We start from the raw sequence: 22,088 nt of genomic DNA on the forward strand, positions 1-22,088 counted from the left end.
TCGACGAAAATAAATATAACTTGTGCGTAACCGTGTGTTGGTCGTCGGTAGGTAAACATGTGTCTCGCTTCTTCTGCCGTTCTTTCTCTGTTATTGTGTCGCGTTTGTCGTTCCAACGATTGACGATTCCAGCAGAAATGCTTCACGATAATTATAAAATTGAGAACATGCTTCACAATGTAAATTTTGAGGAAGAGAGCTGGAAGTGTCGGTACGATCTTGACGTAGCAACAAGAACGAAGCGCGTTTTCAGGATGGCGGCTCGGCTATGTGTGACAGGCCCCTCTCGGCGGAGCCGCGAACGCTGAGGCGGCGCCGCTTTTTGAAACGCATGTGTGAATGAGCCTTAATAGTGAAACTCACTAATAGTGAGCTTCTGTACGTCGTACGCTAACCCTTACGTTCGCAAAGGCGATGGCGTACGATGCACATAAAACTCACAAATTCAAGAACTATACTATTTGTGCATTTCATCTGCTTGACGTTTCGTGATGGCAGTTCAACTGCTAAACAGAAACAAATATGGAGGGCTGGGTTCCGCGAATGGACACTTGTTAGCTGCTTCCTATTGAACGAAAAGTCGACCCGAAGGTCGCGGACCATCGTATGATCCCCCCCAAGACCGTGGCTTTCGGCCCTGTTCGCGTCTACAGTCTAAAACCAGAACTTCACCGCATAGCACGCTGTGGCTCAACCATTGCCAGGAATTATAGGGTTATTGCTCTTGATTCGAAGAGAGAGGGGGGCGTACGCCTTTTTGTGTCAATTGTCATATATCCAAATTGACACAAAAAGGCGTATGCCCGCGCTCTCCCCTCGGTTAATTTTTTCTATTTCTTTCTCTTTTTTTATAGTATTCCTTTCTTTCTTTTTTTTTTTTTTTTTGCAGCACAGAGACAAGGACGAAAGCAAGAGACAGGAAGGCTGCGCGTGCACACAACTAAGGGAAAATTTTAACGTTGACACAAATAGGCATTTTCAATGGTGTAGGCATCTCACAAACACCTGATCACTAGGAGCATAAGGGTACGTGAAGACTAGGAATCATTATCGAGATACATTATCTCAGCTTGTTTGATATCAATGGACGGTGTGCTTGCGCGTCTACCACCTGCTCTATTAGTCAATGCCCTGACGCGGTGACGCCGAATTCTGACCTCGGCTTCCAACTAATTTAATGAGGAGTCAGTTGGAGGAATTGGCCTAACATGTATCAATGAGAGTCTGCTTTGCAAGTGATTTAATATGATCCAATATGTTGCATGGCCGCCAGTACAATACGTGAAAAAGCAGTTGCTGAAGAAACCAACATAATGGCGACCAACGGTACATCATCACTCTGAAATTAAATAATATATAATGACTAGGAAGAACGCCGTGTCGAAAACCGTGTCGAAAATGAACTAATTCGAGGAACACGTCCAATTTGAACAAATGAAATTCGCGAATACGCATCGTACCGAAAAATACTGCGAGTGAAACTTGAATAAAAATCCGAAATTAAAAATTATTCTTAACAATAAATCAACTCAACAGGGCGTTGGCCGACGACGCCGCTGGCCGAATGCAGAGTCCGATGAGGGCGCGTTGTAATACGTTTCCACGCCGCATCATATAGTGACTCGTCCGCGTTGAAAATAGTTCGCGTCATTTGAAATGTGTGTGAACATATTCCCGAAAGTACATGTGCTGCGCATTTCGTATTACAAAACATATTTATTTTAAACTTTAAACAACTTTATTTTAAGATGAATTTTAATTAACTTGAAAGTCTTTAAAACTTTAACTGTACAGGATGTATACTTGTTTGTAACAACTTTAGGTGTAATAGTTTTTACTTTTACAACTTCGTATTACATCTCTTACTTTAAGCTGTTGTTCCTGTATTCCGTAGTGCATTCTAGCGTGCATAAGTGCGAGCGTTTCCGCCGCGAGGGCATCACGAATCGCCTACGAAATACAGAAGAGCATGATCGGCATCGCATTCAGTGCTTCGAGATTTGCATTCTTTTATTTTTTTTTTAATTGGCGCTATTGGGACATTGCGGATACATTCGTATGAATTTGCTGATTACTCATTTATGTTGTTTGTGTTGATGATGAACACTATGCTTTCAAAACATATAAGTGCTGAATCAAGTTTCTAGTCTTGTTGTTTACTATGGGTGCGTTCCACAACTAACCCTCGAGTAGGAGTTGGTCACGTGACAGAGTTGTACCACGTGACCATGGGGGTAGGGTAACCCTCGGGTAGGTTTTGGAACGGGCGCGAGTACGATTCTCAACATGGCGACATGCAGACGACATTGACATTTGGGCTCCGCGACATAAGAACCGCTGTCCGCTGCGTCGCTTTAGTGGGACGCTGTTGACTTTGGTATGGGGACACCTGCGTGGGTTCGTAAAGCATTCATGCCACGAAATAGGGAGGTATTTACCGTACGTTCCGAGAAAGGGTAGCGCTGTTCTCGTCCGCAGCTAGCTCTAAAACGCATAGAAACAGGTTTCGACCCTCACATGCAACGACCTGATGTGTGTCGTATGCATGGTTCCGTGCATGTTGCACTGAAGAAAACATCAGGTCGCAAAATCGGCACTGGAACTTTCCTGCATCCTTTATGATGCTGCCGAGACAAGCAGCAGCAAAAGCAGACGACCGTAGATTTCAATGCAGACGACAGCTCTGACGTCACTACCCTTACCTACTCCCGTCTGATAGGGTGTAGAGCTAGTCGACCTCGGGTAGCTGCTCTCGAGTAGGAAACCCGCTTTCGGAACGGGGGTCGCGACGTCATCGAGTAGGTTTTGGAACGCGGAGAGTAGCTATTCCCTACTCTCGGGTCGACCCGGGTGAGTTCTGTGTGTTGGTTGCGATTTGAAACTGATTGGAGAATATTCACACTCATACAAAACATATCAAATAACTTTCAGCTTTATATTCGCCACTCGTAATGTGTTAATGGCTACTGTATGGTTATATATGTAAGCATAACTGCTCACGCAGAAACTGCATCTAGTGTAACTCATTTTTGCAGCAAAAACGTGCTTTCTGCTCATTTGATGCAGCAGAATAGAATATTATTGTACATACAAAAGGTGCACTGAGAATGAGAATTTCAACGTGACGTTAGTGGGTGGCGGTGGTGGTTGTGGTGGTGTTGGGGGGTGACGTTAATGGGTGGTGGTGGTGGTGGTGGTGAAAGGGCTTGCCGTTGTCGGCCTCACGTATGTGGGCAACGTCACGACTGACGCCCTGGGGAAATGTGCGTCCTGGGCCGTCTTCTAGGGGAACTGTGCCGACATACGTCTGAAAGCGTCTGAGGAAAACCCAGGAAAAACCCCAGACAGCACAGCCGGCACCGGGATTCGAACCCGGGTACCTCCCAGTCTCGACGTGACAGAAATGGGAAAATGGGAATGGGTTAATGGGAAAATCCGCGCTGCGGCACATTGGGCCAATGGGAAACTAGACTGGCCTCCAATGGGTGTGATTGAGCGTGGCTCCACTTCGTCGCCGTTGATGTTTGCATTGATATGTCATTCAAACCCACAAAATTCCCGTTGTTTTCAATATGGCATTTGTTCAAAATTGACGAATCGGAATGGGAAATTGTGGTCACTTTCAATGAGAATTGTGAATGCGATATCCACTTAAACAGAATGAGAGTTCTGGGTTATTTTGAATTAAACTATTTCCAGCAGGATTGTGCGACAAGTATTGTCTATTTGTATGTGTCCGGATGTTATCTGTTCGTGTGCGTAAGAACAAGATCGCCGGTCTTTTTCACCTTATTCACTTGTGTTACCTAAGTAGACGAGGTACAGAAATTTCAGGTACAGATCAATCGACAGTCATAGACAGTCAATATCAACAACAATACATAACAATCGACTGTCAGACATCAGTCAATAGACAGGCAATGGCAGGTAATCATTTCCTTTCTATAGCTTTTATAGCATTCGGTTCGCACACATCGACACGCGCATTAAATATGAACACAATGCACTCACCGCCATATAGTCATAACTAGATCCAACCACTAACCAATCTCCCATGGTCTGTCTATGGGAAGGAAAAAGGGGGTATCTAGAGGTGGTCTATGGGAAGGCAATGGATCATCTATAGCTTGAATGGACGCTTTCTTCATGGCTCGTCTATTGGGTGATCAAACAATTTTTCACAAGGTTGTTGAAATCCCACTTTGTGTAAATGGTGACGATGATGATCATTTTCTATTTACAATCAGTGCAATCGCTTCGAGCGTAAATTATAGTGCGAATGATTCGAGGTAGGAAATAAATCTACCACATGTGCCAGGAATCAGAAAATGGCGGTAAATGTTGTTATGAACTACCAATACGAGGCGCTGCGCAGACCGAGGCCAACGTGAGCCACTCAGATGTAGTATGTGCATGTACACGCGTGTTTTCCTATCGATGCATACATATTTTTACTGAATGTATACACTTTCTTGCAGGTATTATTCCAGTCTCCATCGGACCTTTTTACATGGAGCCACAGGCGGCCGTGTATACTTCAAGAAAGTTACAATAGGCGTGCCGAGTAGTATACGCGGCGCGCAAGGCCAGGTTTCCAGCAGATATCCTTGCGGATGACTACTTGAGTACGCATGTCCGGGCGCAGGACTGGGGACAACAACCCTTACACCCAACATATCAGACGTTGCCCGGAGCACGGAGATTGTATTCGTCTCACCGCGCAGTTCATACTGAATCTGAACACGGAAACGAAGAGCGACTATGTATCTTTACGTAGATGGGTAGAAATCCAGCGAACCGGTAGATATGTAGGAAGGGAGTTGCCTCAGGACAGAAGCCGCCGATATTTCGAACAGAGACTGTTCTGGGCACCGTCCTCATCACTGGCATGGTATTTAAAGGGTTAGGTGTGACGTGTTTAAAGGTTCATGCGAATTGTGGGTCAACAACCCGAAGGGAAGAAAGGTTCCGTACGGGCTTCTACGGCCGGAGTGAATGGCTGCTTTGTTAGAGTGTGGAGGGGATTATGTGAACGTTGTGATCTAGGCTACAGACCGGTTACAGAAGAATGGAAGGTTCACGAACACGTGACGAAACGGGACAACAGGCAAGAATTGGCAAGCATAGCGAAAGATAAGGAGGTTAGTGGTTACGTGGCGAAAATTCCAGAACCAGCAAACGGTTTGCTTTGGTGGTTTGGAATTTTCCCCACGTAACCACTAACCTCCTTATCTTTCGCTATGCTTGCCAATTCTTGCCTGTTGTCCCGTTTCGTCACTTGTTCGTGAACCTTCCATTCTTCTGTAACCGGTCTGTAGCCTAGATCACAACGTTCACATAATCCCCTCCACACTCTAACAAAGCAGCCATTCACTCCGGCCGTAGAAGCCCGTACGGAACCTTTCTTCCCTCCGGGCTGTTGACCCACAATTCGCATGAACCTTTAAACACGTCACACCTAACCCTTTAAATACCATGCCATTGATGAGGATGGTGCCCAGAAGAAGAACACTCTCTGTTCGAAATATCGGCGGCTTCTGTCCTGAGGCAACTCCCTTCCTATGTATCTTTACGTTCGGATAAATTCAAATTCCGATAATGCGCGAGTGACGCTCGCATTTGTTATAAAGAAATAATCGGGTGACATTTCACGTGGTTTCAAACCTTGCTTCGGTTGTCACCGTTGCGGAGAAGAAATGTTGCAGTGTGAAGTCACAGCTTATTGAGAGGCTATACTGGTCATACTGTTAGTCATATGTGCATGCATTGACAGCTTTAACCATTTGTTTCAGTTCAAGAAGCGTGTGTTACAAGCAGCGTAAAGACGTGTGGTCAGATATTGCAAGTACAGTGAAATGTGTAAATAATTTTCATTGCAAATCATTCTGGAGTACAAACCAAGGTCATCAGGCGACAAGGACAGGCACTCGTACTCGAGTAATACACCTCTTGAATAGCCTTATCAGTTTCATCACAGAGATGTTTCTTTTGTATTCCACGTCTTTCACATATGGTAGAGAAAAAAAAAACTGATGTCTTTTGCCCTGAGCATGAATTGATGCTTATTTCTAAATGGGGGTAGAGGTCAATTCCAATGTGTGTATTTCCACTTTTTTTTTCTCTCTTCCTGTGTACATTGCGTTACCTTTAGGCCCATGTTGACAGGGTCGTAACTGGTTCTTTCTTTCCATACAATATACGAGCAGTGCACGCTTGATGAGCTGAAAAAGGAAAACAAAAAGACCATGAGAGAGAGAAAAAAACAACAACAATTGAGAGCATACCAGTGCTCAATACTACCACATTCTTGAACCCTTATTGTTTCCTCCGTACTGATTTTCAAAGTGCAAATGATGTGGTGCTTTCTGGGGCGCGAATGAAGAGAATGGAGACAAACTGCACAGAAGCAACCATCCTGTTCATAATGCACATGACAGCGGGGATGGAGATACAGCCACTCACGTCTGTGTGTGTCAAAACACCTGTAAGTGATACGACGAGAAGATGGTTATTTCATGTCTCACAATATCCTGGCTCGTTAGCGAAGACTCTATAGGTCATGAGAAAACTGATGTTCTGAGGCTGGAACAACATAGAAAAGACAAATACATACAAAGCCTCAAAGCCTCACGGTAATCCAGAAGGTGTGGGTTCGAGTCCTACAGCTGGCTAACCTTTTAAGTGACTTTCATCTTTCTTCACTATATAGGTGCATTTCTCTGACTCCAGCAACTTTTTGACTCAGGGGAGGGGGGGAAGGGGGGGATTTCTTGGCAGAAAAAAAAAATCAGAAAAAAGGAATGGGGAAAGGTCAGCCATGCAGCACGCCGGCTTGCTATTCCCTAAAAAAAAGGAAAGAAACTAAACAAGAGAAAAGGAAATAACAAAAAGGTAAATAAACCGCCTTAATAACCCGCCTTAATATAAAAATAAATAATCGGTCTTTAGACACATCGCTGCGCACATAGCTTCGTCACTGAGATCTACATCGTGCGTCCCGTTTTATCCATACCAATAAACACGTGTGGTCGCAACAAATTGTGTGGGCTGCAGTTTTCCAGTGTCTTCAGATACAATAACGCTAAAGAGATCCTCAAAGAAGAAATCGTATATACGAGTATTTGCCTTGGCAACAGCAGTGGACTTGCGGTACGACAGTTGTAAAATGTGAAAAGGTGATGGAGAGAAGGTGTGGATAAGTGGAGTATATTCGCTCATGTTGTGCACATAGAAATAGAAAGAAAAAAAAACGTAGGTCGCACTGGTTCGACCAGCTGTTCCAGGACGCTTGACGTGTGAAAACACTAAATGATTAAAAAGATTATTTCAGCACGTATGTCCTTGAGGTAGGTCGTCAGTGTACACAGCGCAAGTTGCTGGTGCTGCCTTGGCCAGCTCCCCAGAACCTTATCAACACTAAAAGGTCAGTTCTAAAGTTTCGTGAGGGCGTTCTTCAGTGTTCGCCGATGTTGTGCACAGCACATGAAAGGTGGTATTGAAAGGATACAAATCACGAGGAAAAAAAACACCTGGTACTCAATGAAGAGTTCTTTTACGTGCATGCACAGTTAGTCATGCACCAGTTCCAGTGTGGCTTCACATGTAAACAAAGCTGGATACCCGCGGCTATCACACAGGGTACTTTCTCCGAAGGCCGCATCGCGGCGCGACCAGTTTGTCGCGCAGTCCGTGTATGCCAAAGTTCTCCAAAAACTGTTGCCGATATGCCGTTATTTCGTTCAATACGAGTATAGGTGGAGTTGACAACGGCAAGCTCATTGACATGGTGATCATGCGTCTCAGTATTCTGTGACAGCCTGCCAGTTTTAAGGGCATCAGCTACCCTATTATCTAGTGGTTTCGCTATGCCGCGGGATATATATTCAGCCTATGTCGACTGTTATGACACTTATCTCATAACCTGTTTCAAAATCATCCTCTTCGTTTTTAAAATATATTTCCACGACGATAGTTCCTACTCTGGCGCACGACAGATTGAACACCCCTCATATCCCTATGATCAACATTCGTATTTCACTTTTCGAAACTCAAGGGTCGTCGTCACCACATACCGCTAGGGGGAGGCAGAGACGAAGCCTTAGTCGCTGTGCGAGGGGTCAGACCATTCAGAATATGTTTGAAGCAGAGCGTGGAACCGAAACGTTGTTTCGGTTTGTTTCGGGTTCGGGTTCGGCCATAAAGTTTCGGCTCCAGTTCCGATCCGAAGTTCACACATATCGGTTCGATTAACGGGATTCAGAGGCTGTAAAGGGGTTCGGAACCGGTTCGAGCTTCTAATATGCTACAAAATTATAGGTACCCACTAAAAATGATTCAAGATCTCTTGGCTACGTTTTTTATGTATTTATTGGTGTGTTTCGACCAACAGGACCCCCGTCACATCACTTCCGCGAGCAACATGCCGCCAATCTAGGCAGGCACACCTCTCGAATCACCACAACCACCCCACCACACAACAACCCGATCCGAACCGGTATGCCCAGCCTGTAACTAAAGTTTTTATATCGCTTCGGTACCGGTTCAGTTCCAAGATGGCGCTAGTAATTACGGTTCAATTCCGGTTGAGTTCCAGCTAAAAATACTGTTCCGGTTCCGTTAGGACACTCCGTTCGACACTCTGTTTTCAAGTATGATTGAGATGGCACAGGAAGCCTGCCCCTGAGGTTGGCCTTCCTATTTTTTAATGCAAATCCACATTTTTTGAAGTTAACTTTCTGGATCTTTCTTGGAACTTTCCGAGAAGACTTCTTCCGAAAAATCATTTTCTTAAAGATATGCTGACACTCGCCAGGTTTAAAATTGGCGCGTGATTATACCAAATTACTGTCATTGGTAACTTATGTTATTCGTGTCTTATCTTACCAAGAGTTTGATTAACACATTTGGTACAAAAGGAGTCTTTCTCGTTCGATACAATGTTTCACAGAATGGTGCCACCAGTATCAGTTAACTCAAGCGTCGTCGTCTTTGCGTACCACTAGGGGAGCAGCAGTGACGAACATTTTTATTGTGAACGCATTCGCCACACCAGCAAAGTTGGTTAACTGGCCCTGATGGTATGTGGATCGCCAGACTGGAATTTCGCATTTGCGGTGATCGCCGCGGTAACTGTTGAAGTCAAAGTCTTCCGCCTAGATGGCAATACACAAAGTCCATACGTCCATACAAAGTCCATACAAAGTCCATACGTCCATACAAAGTCCATACAAGCTAACGCTTGTCCCATCCTGCAGTGGGCGATACTAAGTCCATACAAGGTCAAGGTTGAAACGAAGAAAGTACATGGCAGAGGGTCATTCACTGCGTGCCACAGGTGGCGCCTGCGATCCCAATGAAGGCCTCTGAGGGATCTCAGGCGGTTGCTATTTATTGGTCTATTTTTGAAGCGTGATGTGGGCAAGCTAAAGCTTGTCCCATCCTACAGTTGGCGATACAAGTCCATCCTACAGTTGGCAACATGAAGTTTAAGTTAAGTAAGGTTTTGGCCTTTTGAGCTGAGATCAAATGTTGAATCTAATGGCAGATTTGGAGACCCTCCGGAGCAGTTTTGTTGCTCCGCCGAGAGCAAGTCTGTTCGATTGGCAGGTTGGGAACAGTTCTGGAGTCTTCCAATGGGAGCTTCGGAGCGCCATTCGAGCCAAGGACGCTCCAGGGAGGAACCCAGATTGCTCCGCCAAAATAGGCAATAGTTTTTCGCGTCGTACGTTGGCAGTTTTGTTTCATGAAGGAAGCCATATGTCAGACATTACAATGGCAACGTTAGGAGATTTGAAGGACCTTGATGTTGTGGAACATGGCGTTATAATGGAACATGAGTACCTTCTTCTTCTTCTTCCTTCCGTCACCAGTCGTCATCCACCAAAGGAGATTGGCCATGGCTAAACTCCAAGTTGGGCGCAAGTGTACCAGTCGCAGATTCGGATCACTTGGTCTAGGCTTGATCAATCCGCTCCATTGCCGAGCCTGCCACTTGCTCCGTCTCTGCCATTGATATTCAACAAGAGTCAACAATACAAAGATCAAAGTGATCGATGCTCTGTTCTCCCTTCAAATTCACGTAAGCGGTGGAGGGAGACAAATGGGAACCGGTCCCTCATATACTGGTGAGGGGCCCGTTGATAACGCGGTCCGCCCTCGGGTGGGCCGTGTCTTTGAACGCGTGGCTGATAATAAGGTCGTCGGGGCAGTATACCGCTTGCTGTGCTGCTCCTGGAAGATCTTTTTTTTTTATCTTTTGTAAGTAACTGTCTTTGAACGCGCAGCCTATCAGACGGTCGTCGGGGCAGCATCGCTTGTGGTGCTGTTTCCGGGAATATATTTCCCAAAAAAAGTAAGCGTAACGCTTGTCCCATCCTACGGTTGGAACACGAAGACTGCCTGCCGAGCACTAGTTGATCCTGCACTTCGTTTTTAGGGCAAAAGCAGTACTATTGTTGAAGTATGATGTGGGCAAGTTTTCGATTGTCCCATCCTACATTGGGCAAATCAAGTCATAAGTTCCCATGAGCCCATGCGTGACACATGCCACACGTGGAGCTCTATTTTTGAAACGTGATGTGGGCAAGCTTACACTTGTCCCATCCTACAGTTGGCAACACCAAATCACAAGTTCTGGCTTGTAGGATTACATCGGGAAGTAAACTACCTTCATAGGTATCTCTCCTGCTTGATGTCAATACACACAATCCGTGTTGCCGGCTCCGTTGGATGCAATGGATCCGTTGCTGCCGGCTGGCTTTCGGTGGGGCAGTCACGGCAGGGCTTCGTACCCACATCGTCTGTGAAGAAGCACTGTATGGCCTCGTGGAGTGCTCTCGCCGCTGGCTAACGTCTACACGACTCTTCCGATACGTTCAGGGTGAGTGGCAAATCATGTACCAGCTAGCTCGCTATGACTGTGCTGCCCTACGAAGCGACTCTCTCGTGTTTGTACCAGGGATCGGAACCGAAACTGAACCCGAACCGAAAACCGGAAAAAACCGTTATTTTCTGACGAACCCGAACCGAACCGAACCCGAACGATTTTTTGCTTGTCCTGAGCCGAACCGGAACTGAACCGAAAAAAAATTGATACGGTTACCGGTTCGGGAATCGGTTCAGAGGTGAATTAATTGTACTACTGACCGACCTTTTTTTTGCTCACCTGAACGGTTATCTCACACCTTTCTGTTACAATCGTGTACGGTGAGCGTAAGCTTGCTTGCATGTAGCAAAATTACAGCCGGTGGACCGGTTAAACCGATGCCGAAAAAAGTAACTGTTCCAATCCCTGTAAACGCCCCGATCGCTGACAGACTTTTTTTTGTCTGTGTATGTGCGGGGGTGGGGGGAGGGGTTCTCCCTGAGCCGAACCCGAACCGAACCGAACCGATATACCTGAACCGGTTCAAGCTGATAATTTCGGTTCAGCGGAGCTAAACCCGAACCGAACCAATATGCCTGAACCCGAACCCGAACCGGACCGAAAAAAATACCGGTTCCGATCCCTGGTTTGTACTGTTCGCTTGGTATCACACGAGTAGCATCCAATGTATTGCTCCGTAGACGAAAGCGTGCTGGGCTACGCACTGCATCCTGGACAGGTCCTGGTTGCACGTCACAGCAAACGTCAAGACACACGTGACTCTAAAGATGGCCGGGCACGTGATAGGCAGCCAAGGCCATTTGTAATCAGTGTTGCTGTATCTGCGCCACGGTTATTATTTTATCCGATAATCTCGCACTAAACCGCGCAGTTTTGCACATCATACCTCGTGCTTTTGGGGACTTTCAAACAAGTGATGACGACCGCGCCTTCAGATGACTCACAGAGCCGATGCGATGAACTAAGAAGAAATGAACTACCAGAGCCGCATGGTTTGCGCAGGTAGATTACGTTCATCCCTTGGCTTTATGACGAAGGAAATATGTTGGTAAGCGACAAGGAGACATGTAAACAAAGTCACGTGACCTCAAAATGACGTTTTCTATGACGTGCGACCAGGACAAGATGGCCATTTTGCAAAAAGCACCCGTTTGAGGGATGTTACAAATGTGGCGGATTTATGACTCCCCTGTGCTTGGCATGGCCAGTAGAAAAAGCAAACCCTCTCATTGAGCGTTGTTATTTAGCTTGTAGGATTATAACGTGAAGATAGTGTCACTCCAAGGGAGCCTACCTCCATAGCTAGTTCTCCAGCGTGATGTCAATACACTTGCCATCTTGGGGTCGCTGTCTCTAATCTTGATGTTAATATGTTATGTGCCCGCTGTTGTTAATACAGTACATTGTATGCTGGGGTAGTCGGAGCAGTACCGCTTGGGGTACTGTTCGAGGAAATTTTGTTTATGAAAAATTTGTTTTTACGGCCTCTATCCGGGAAAATTTCATTCTCACAATTATGACTCTCCTCTTTTATTGGCAAAAACTCGCCATCCCGTAACTTGCTGAATAACCTGAAACCAGGCACTATCCGACTGATTCCGACGGAATCCGGCACTGAATCACCGAATTATTAAAGCACGTGTGGCGTATTCACGACCGTTATCGGTGGAAAGCCTGAACTATTCCCCTTTTTTCTTTTTTGGTATATTCCACAGCGGCTTTCCGCTGTAACAAATTTTTCCACCGCTGACACTGAATACATGCAGTGAAAAGCAGTCGGAGGCGCGAAAGGCAAAGGAACCACTGAACACTTTCCAATCCGTTGAACAGCTTCAATGTGTAGGTCCGGACAACCGACGGTATCGGTAGGCGAAGCGATCGAGGCGGCGGGAACGATACATGCCAATTTCGGTATTTCGGGTTGCGTCTAACGATCGCGCGCTTGGGTTATTTACCATCGTTCAGCTCCTCGACGTGTTGAACGTCACAGTCACGCGCATCCCAGGCGACGACGACGAAGCGATTACACGATCACGTTCGCAAATATCACTTTGTGCATTTGAAATAAAAGCAACTATAGGTAATAAAAAAAACGACGCAAAAAAAAACTGTGCTTCTCTTTTTCGCATAATTCCTTATGTCTGCAATGAATTCATCGGCCCGCGCTTCACGTCCCACCTCGGAGCAGTTTCACATTATGCTCAACTATATGGGCGAGCACCGTAATCTCTTTACGGGTGGGCTGTCCGCTGGCTACACATCGCAAGACAGAAATAAGGAGTGGTGCGAGCTGGCTGCACGTTTGAACGCCAGCGGTGGTGCACTGAAACCCATCGAGAGGTGGAGAAAGGTGCGTATATTAGTATCAGATACGAAAAACCAACAGAAATCTCAAAATTCGCGGTAGCAGTGACGACTGCAATATCCTACTGCTTGATTAAAGTTGTGTTCAATGGGAACTTTTAGACGTGGACCGACTGGAAAAGCGCCACCAAAGCCAAGGCAGCTCGCATCTCACAGCACACGCTGGGGACGGGAAGAGGTCCTCCTCCGAAAGTATCGCTCTCTGAGCTGGAGGAGCGGCTCACCTCTATGATAGGGCAAGTGGCGACGACCGGGATGCAGGAGACTCAGGAGTTCGGGATACGGGCACCGCCGGCCTTGGAGTCCGCATCAACAGTCATTTAGATGGCACCACCCGAGGCCGCTTCTGCCTCACAGAGCGGCGAGCGTAGGTCTAATCAGGATGATGTAAGTCACTAGCAGTATATAAACAATTGTTCCTGTGCCACACGTATTTTAAGGATCACGAGATTGGCACCTAATGACACGGATGTGCCATATATTGATATTCTCCCTCGTTCTACTTTTTCTTGTTTGCTAGTTAGCGCCATCACAGCAGGAGCACATGCCCGTGAGGACCACTTGAGGGGAACGAGAGGAACGGGCCGGCAACGGATGTTACCCGCATGCATGTGGCGAGCTGCGTGCAATGTTATGAAGTGTGGGCACCCGAATTTTTGTCTTCTTTCTGCTAGGACGTCAGAGACAAGCACGGCAACAGGCGCTCGCAGAGAAGGGGCAGGAATTCTTGAGAATGCAGCAGGAGCAGCAGCAGGCTTTGACTTCACTTGCTCGCTCCATGGAACGTGTGGTCGCAGCTGCAGAAAGCCAAGCAGCAGCGCTAGAAGTCCTCGGATCCATGCAGTCTCCTCCAGCAGTCCAAGGTACGTACCGCGCGAGGTGCATTCAAAAGTACTTCATAGTGGACGCGATAACTCTTAAATTACTTTATTAAGAAATGTGCGGAGCTACTATCGCAAATGTCACGCGCAAGCGATTAAGCAAGCGACAACTGTCGGCAAATATTGTCACGCAAGTGTTGTGCTTCGTTCCTAAGAGCCACTTGGGAAACCTCTTGGGCAAGAGCAGTGTCGAACAGTTCATCTTGCACAGGGTCGTCGCTCACATGGATGTTGTTCCGCACGCAAATGTTGTGTAGCGCTGCGCACACATTGACTATCTTTGAAGCCAACGTAGAATGGTAGTGCAGTGTCCTGTGTCTCAGAAGGCATCTGAACAGAGCCTTCAGTGCGCCGTTGCAGCTCTCTATAACGCTTCTTGCCGACCGGTGTATTGTTCCGTGCGATGTCCCCGTCATTTTCGCTAGGTGAGGGGTATGGCGCCATAAGCCACGGCTCCAGTGGGCATCCGCTGTCGCCAGGGTCAGGAAGTTCGTTAGAAGGGAAGAAGTGATTAACTGCGCTGTTATGTTACATAAACAAGGTGCTTCAAGTTCAATTATATTAAGCCAGTACGCGCACGTCTAACAAATAATTAAGAAAAAATTGTTAACTACGCTTTAATAAACGGTTTTAGAAAGATCGGAGATATCCTCAGAAACCCCCTTATCACGTGGCAAATTCTTTATAAACGCACACACGCTCTCTTGTGAAGGCCATCGCGAATCGCATGCAAATAAGGCAGCAAAACCAAGAACCGTGAGTACGCGCGTACTCACGGCCATAAAATTTCCTGAGTTAAAGTGGAGATTTGGGCAAGTTGGTACATAAAAAAAAAAAAAAACATTTCCGGCGCGCCGTATATACCGTATGGAAAAACAGAATTCACATCCCCCTTATAGTTATGAAATTAGAGATCTATATTGAATTAAGAAAAATGTCTTGTATAAGTGCAAGTATCATATATAAGTGCAAACTTGCCTATGAGCCAGCACCCTCTCCGTGGTATCATCCCGGCAGCAAATGCTCTCCTGAGGGCCCTGTTCCGCCAGATATGTGCGTCATGGGTTCCCCCTGGGTATTCCGCGTTAATGCTCAATATCACGAGATCCGTATCGCATACCTGTGAGAGGATTGAGAGAAGTCACTGATATGCAAAGTCACAGTGTGATGACTCGATGTGAACCTGCAGTCTATACTGTTCGTGTCGTCCGAATTAGTGCATCTCGACTATAGTTGCTAGCTTCGTTAGGTGTTTAACCAACGAAGTGCGCTCTTTCCACGTCTCCACTAATATCTCATTACTGACCTACATTGTTTTGTTTCCAGATACCTATAGTCCGAAAACGGGGGGAGACTATTCTTCCTCTTCAACTTTGCTGTAATTGGTGTTCAATAAAATAACAGCAGTTCTGCCATTTGCTCCTACTTCGTGTTTGAGGCTTACTCACCAACTGCACGTTTAGAGAGTGGTAGCCCTTTCGGTTGAGGAACAAGTCTTTTGGAGGTGCCACTATGGCAACATGGGTGCAGTCAATGACACCCACAACACCAGGGAATCCATTCCGTTCATAAAAGCCCTCCTTGATATCCTGGAGGCCCACCGCATCAACTTGGTACCGTATCCACCTCTCGACAACGTGCGTCTGGATAGCTTCTGTAACTTGATGCAGGCATTTACTGACTGTTCCTTGGGATATAGCGATCCGCATGTCGTTCCCGACAGGTCGCTGGTAGGAGCCGGTCCCCCCCCCCCCCCAAAAAAAGGCACATAGCATCTATTTGTCAACGAGAAGGAACGTTTAGGAAATAGTGAACCCATAACGCACAACTGATATCGGCAGCGCTGCTTAGCACAAGTTGCGGCCATAAAGGGACGGAAATATGCTAAGTTTTGCTTCGGGAGACAACTGGTAAGCATCTGCGACCGTGCGCTCAAGTATGGACGTAGCTCCCGCGCTGCGGACTTCGACAAACCTAACAGCTTCATAAAAAAATGTCTCGTCGAGTTCAAACGCACTATCCCGCGACCTGTACATAGCTTCCGACCGCGTTGGCCTCGATAGCAGCCACGCGAAGTAACTTGCAGCCATCTCCGTTGAATGCTCTCGGCTAATCGACACGCCAAACGACTGGGTCCGAGCAACCGTTCGTGCATCGACCCATATAAACCACCGATGTCCCAAGGATGTCCACATAATGTTACATTCAGGACGATGAAAACATCCTGAGGACATCCTGAAACATATTTTTGACATACTTGGGATGTACTCAGAAGTGTCCAAATAACATCCGCGCGCGTCCCAAAGAAGTCCGTCGTACGTCTGTGACGACCTTTGACGGGCCTCCAGTGGACCTTTTCCCCGTGCCTTAGCCAGGCTTACTGGCATTCCCTGAACATTACATCAACATCGCACAACAGTGCGTATGAGTGGCACAAACAAGCAACATGAGATCAAACACTTGATTTCGTATGAAACTGAGCGTCATGGCATCGTATCACCTCACCTGGTATTATATCACAGCGTAACATGACAGGCTTTTTTTTCGCAGCTGGTTATTGAGCACTTACGCGGCTTTGAAAACACGATGTCCATGAACACACAGAGCATCGGTCCGCAAGGGGTAAACTCAAGTGCTAGGAAGGATACCAAACAAAAGTTGCACGAAACCTACAGACACAGAACTAGCCTTTAATTCACGAAATCGCAGGGCTTCTGGACGTATCTTCCAAGGTACACACATAAAAGCACGCCAAGCAACACTAGTAGGGCATAAGAACACATTCACAGCAGTCCAGGGCACCAGAGCCACTACGAAACGCGAGACAACTGGAGCGAGAGCAACGCGTGCGAACTCAACGAAGTTTGCAAGCGACATGGACGTCGCAACTCAGAAACGGCCGCAATGAAGAACGGGCAGGAAGGCCACCTGCCACGGCGCTCCTCCGAATATGGCAAGGGAACGGAAAGTCGCGCGAAGACGGGACCAACGCTATCGGAAAGAGGACATTTTCCTCGTCAAAAACAGACCTTAATCACCTTCCTACGCCTGCAAGAACCCGATATCGAAAAAAAAATGCCCCGGCCCCATGTATAAGAGAGCCGCCGTTGCCACGGTGTCCTAACTCCAGAACGGAGAGGGATAGAAAGATGCAGCAAGTTTCTACGCGTTGTCCATGTCGAGTGCGTGTGCCCATTAAAAGGAAGTCGGATCCGCCGCGGGCTTCGAACCTGAAGACAGGGATAAAAGTCGGGGAACGGGGGTCGGTGTCAGTAATTTCGAGAATGACGTCTTAACCACTTGAAATCGACGGCTGGTCTCAATTTGAGAATTGTAGAGCAGGGAACAGAGCACGCGCACTCAGAATTTCGACTAAATCGGACATCGGGTAAGCGAGTTACGACACCGAAAAGTGGGAAGCGTTTCAGGGTGGCTCTAGCTAGCCGGGTCAGCTCGCCAAGCTCTTAAGCCGATATTGGGAGAACGAAACGTCGCGCGCCTGCGGGACAAACACTGGAAAGAGCACGTCGAGACCTTCATAACGAAGGCAAACACGATCATGTGGCAGCAACGGGAAGGTTTTTTTGGGGAAAAGCCGCCGGTCCCATGTATTGGGAGGAGTGTGAACGCGGAATCCTGTTACTCGAGGACTGCTAAAGTTAGAGAGATGCGGTAAATTTTACCACGTGCTCCGCGTAAAGAACAGTAAGATCTCCAAATATGAACCCTGTCCGATGCGAAGTTCTTTTCAAAAAGGGTCCTGAAGTTCGGGAAAACGAATTTTACTAACGCGTCTCCCCCTACAACTTCCAAACCATTACTGATCAACCCCTGTGTGATTGGAGCGATCATGGAGCTATTCCAGGCCCGTTTGGACCTGAATTTTGGTCTCGATCCGATAATCGGGGCGGGATCTACAAGACTTTGAAGGTGTCGGAAGCACCGACGGTTGCCTAGAATTTTCAAATATCTGGACAACCGTCAAGATTTCTCACAAGCCGCAAGGTGCACGCGACGGTGGAGGAAAGGGGAATTCGTAACAAGAAACAGTATCCCGACATGACCGCTGCAGGCCAAGATATTAGACACGGAAACCTATCGAGCCACACCGCGATGTCGCTGGATGGGGTTAAACCATCACTGGATGGCTAAAAGACGTCTGTATCAACCGCCACCTCACGTGGCATGTAAGTGCTCAGTTGGAATCTCTATGCATATCTGATGTACTCTGATCGATGCTGTCACTACGGTGCCTTTGGGGACCTGGAGCACGTTCTTCTTAATTGTCCATGCTACCAAACTTCCGGAACAGCGCTCTCGGAGATCCTTAGTCGGTTGGAATTTCACCCCTTTTCTCTATCAAAATTGCTTGGCCCCTGGCCAAATCCAGCCAATCAACGCACGGCGACGAGAGCTTGTTTGGTCTTTATGCACACAACAGGACTTCATGCTTATGGTGAAGGGGCACATTCGTTCACCTCCCCCCCCCCCCCTTATGTCACCAATGAGGTAGAGTATCGCCCCTAGCGACGAAACTCCAAATAATTAGCCTTAGCAATAAAGTTGTTGTTTCATTGATACTGTAGGCCAATACCTGCAACTGGTTTCACATTCTTTGAACTGGTGCAGTGTATACAATACATGTTCGATCACATTGGATCAACTGCAAATCAGCGTTTATCATTTATATCCATTAAGCCAATTCATTGAATTTCTTCTTTATTCCTTGGGTGCGGTCTTCGCCACACAGCATAGTGGAACACGATGTCGCGAAGGCAGCTTCTCTGCAAAACCCTTGATTCCGTCAGTGAGGAACTTGTACCGGACGGCGACGTAATGAACGAATTGGCTGTCTATTTGTCTTTGAATGTCGTTGGAATTGTGGCGCTAATTCAACATGTTATGTCTTCTCGTTTCGGCAGGGAAGCACATCTAGACATGCAGCTCTGTGTGTTCTGTTCTACATGGATATACTGCAGGAGATATCTGAGACCTTGTTGACCTTCCCAACTACCTTTATTGGTACTACAGCAAAAGAAAACAGAAGCTAGAGACTTTTGCTACATCTGCCAAGCTCAGACCATGTTCGAAATTGCAAAATTCCTATATCGGCCCCCCCCCCCCCCCTCCTGAGAACAAGGCTAATCGGAAGTCGCGCGTACGCTAGTAATAAATTGCGCTGTAATTTGCAAATTCCTTAGTGAGGTTAGGTTTGGTTAGGTCAGTACATATTACACGTGCGGGGGGGGGGGGTCCGGGGGTATACCCCCCCCCCCACGCAGTTGTTCGAGACTGTGCTCACTTCCGTCTAAGCATCGTTCCCAGTGCTAAATCGGAGCGTGTCCAATGTGGGATATCTGTCTTACTCGACAATGTTGGGAGTTTCTTTGTAAATTCAGATGAATAATTCTTGAGTGGTGCCACTTTGGTACCACAGTTAAAAATTAGCGTCACTGTTTTAGTTTTAGTTTCAGGCTGCACGCCGTTGAAAGTTAACATAAGGCTGCAAAAATATAATTAGTATCGAAAATATGCTTGTATTCTACTTCTAAATCAACATCCGATCGGGACGCAATTTCGAAGTCCCAGTGATATCATGAAAAGACATCATGGCTAGGCAACGCTAGGACGTTTCGAATGACGTCTTTATTTACATCAACGGGGTATTTCTTACGGATCAGGACTTCGGGATCATTTCAGAACGTCCATGGGACATCGGTGGTTTATTGGGGACACTTTGCCGACATCGTCATTCACAAGCGACGCGTTTAGAAGGCAAGGAAATACCAAATGCTCGGTGACGTCGTTACGTGACATCACGCATCACGTGCCATCGGTTGCAAACAAACTCGCTTGCTCGTGCGGTGCACCTCGCGATTCAAGCACGCCATCGTTAGACGCGCCGTCGGAATAACAAAGGTTGCATGGGTCATTCCCGCAAGGTCGATCGAGAGCGAGCGATCCTCGCGTACCGACAGTGTCGGTCACGTGCAATCGGTAGCTCGGAATAGGGCCCCAGCAATGAGATGTAGTCAGACTTGTGCCCGTTACTCGAAAAAAAAATTGATTACCGTTACCAATTACTCGACTTCAAATATAATTTAGTAACGATTAGAAAAGTAGCGAGTTACTCCGGTCGTTACTTTGCATTCGAATTATACCAGTCTATGTGTGCCTCAGAAAAAGAAATAATAAAAAGAAAAGAGTTGAACAGCTCAAATAACCGGAAAAACAAAGACATGCAGGACAAGTAGATCTATACGTCTACTGTATTTAACGCCCGGGAAGACGTTGACCCGGTTGTGGAAGAGGAACTTCCCGGTGAGTCACAAAGCCTTCAGGTACCACCACACTTGTGTAGGAAGAGATTAGGGAGAGAGACCCTGAAATTCCATAACGTTATTACATGACCTACGCTTGCTATATAGTCGAACGATCAAAGAAAGGCTGATGGCACAAGGGGCTTGACTTGGGGCAGAGCATCTGAAAGATAAGTCAATCTCTGCCGGAAACGTAATCAATTACTGAGTAATCGATTGCTCAGAAAAATAATTGACTACCCGAAAAATTACTTTGACAGTAAAGTAACTGATTACTCGAAACATTACTCAAAAAGTAATTGATTGCAAGTAACGTAATTGCAATTGCAAACGTAACGAATTGCAAACGTAATTGCAAACCAATTTGCGGAAGGTTGCAAGTCAAGCAATATATGGTATCTGTTTACTCTTAGGAAGGAGATGCCATTGCTACATGTTCAGACGTGGACGTCCTGAAAGCACAGTAATTAGGCAATTGCGAATGGCACTAATGTTCCACGGTGACCTTAGACGTGTGCCAATGATGGCCAAGTATTGTTTGTCAGAATAGGTTAAAAAACATAAATACACATTCACACAACAGAAATTCAACAGAATTCCAGATTCAGATTCAAGATAATACAGTTCATGAATCCGATTTGGGTGAATATAATGATTATAGAAAGGCAATCATGGATTAGTGGCCAGTCTATTGTCAGTCTATGCAAAAGTCAATAGACAGGCAATGGCTGGTGATCATTTCCTTTCTATAGCTTTTATAGCATTCGGTTCGCACACATCGACACACGCATTAAATATGAACACAATGCACTCACCGCCATATAGTAGTCATAACTAGATCCAACCACTAACCAATCTCCCATGGTCTATCTATGGGAAGGAAAAAGGGGGTATCTAGAGGTGGTCTATGGGAAGGCAATGGATCATCTATAGCTTGAATGGACGCTTTCTTCATGGCTTGTCTATTGGGTGACCAAACAATTTTTCACAAGGGTGTTGAAATCCCACTTTGTGTAAATGGTGACGATGATGATCATTTTCTATTTACAATCAGCGCAATCGCTTCGAGCGTAAATTATAGTGCGAATGATTCGAGGTAGGAAATAAATTTACCACATGTGCCAGGAATCAGAAAACGGCGGTAAACGTTGTTATGAACTACCAATACGAGGCGCTGCGCAGACGGAGGCCAACGTCAGCCACTCAGATGTAGTATGTGCATGTACACGCGTGTTTTCCTATCGATGCATACATATTTTTACTGAATGTATCCACTTTCTTGCAGGTATTATTCCAGTCTCCATCGGACCTTTTTACATGGAGCCACAGGCTGCCGTGTATACTTCAAGAAAGTTACAATAGGCGTACCGAGTAGTACGCGGCGCGCAAGGCCAGGTTTCCAGCAGATATCCTTGCGGATGACTACTTGAGTACGCATGTCCGGCCGCAGGACTGGCCCCATGGAGACAACAACCCTTACACCCAACATATCAGACGTTGCCCGGAGCACGGAGACTGTATTCGTCTCACCGCACAGTTCATACTGAATCTAAACACGGCAGCGAAGAGCAACTATGTATCTTTACGTTCGGATAAACTCAAATTCCGATAATGCGCGAGTGACGCTCGCATTTGTTA

Source organism: Ornithodoros turicata, chromosome 1 (assembly GCF_037126465.1).
Source record: "Ornithodoros turicata isolate Travis chromosome 1, ASM3712646v1, whole genome shotgun sequence".
In the NCBI taxonomy this organism is placed as follows: Eukaryota; Metazoa; Arthropoda; class Arachnida; order Ixodida; family Argasidae; genus Ornithodoros; species Ornithodoros turicata.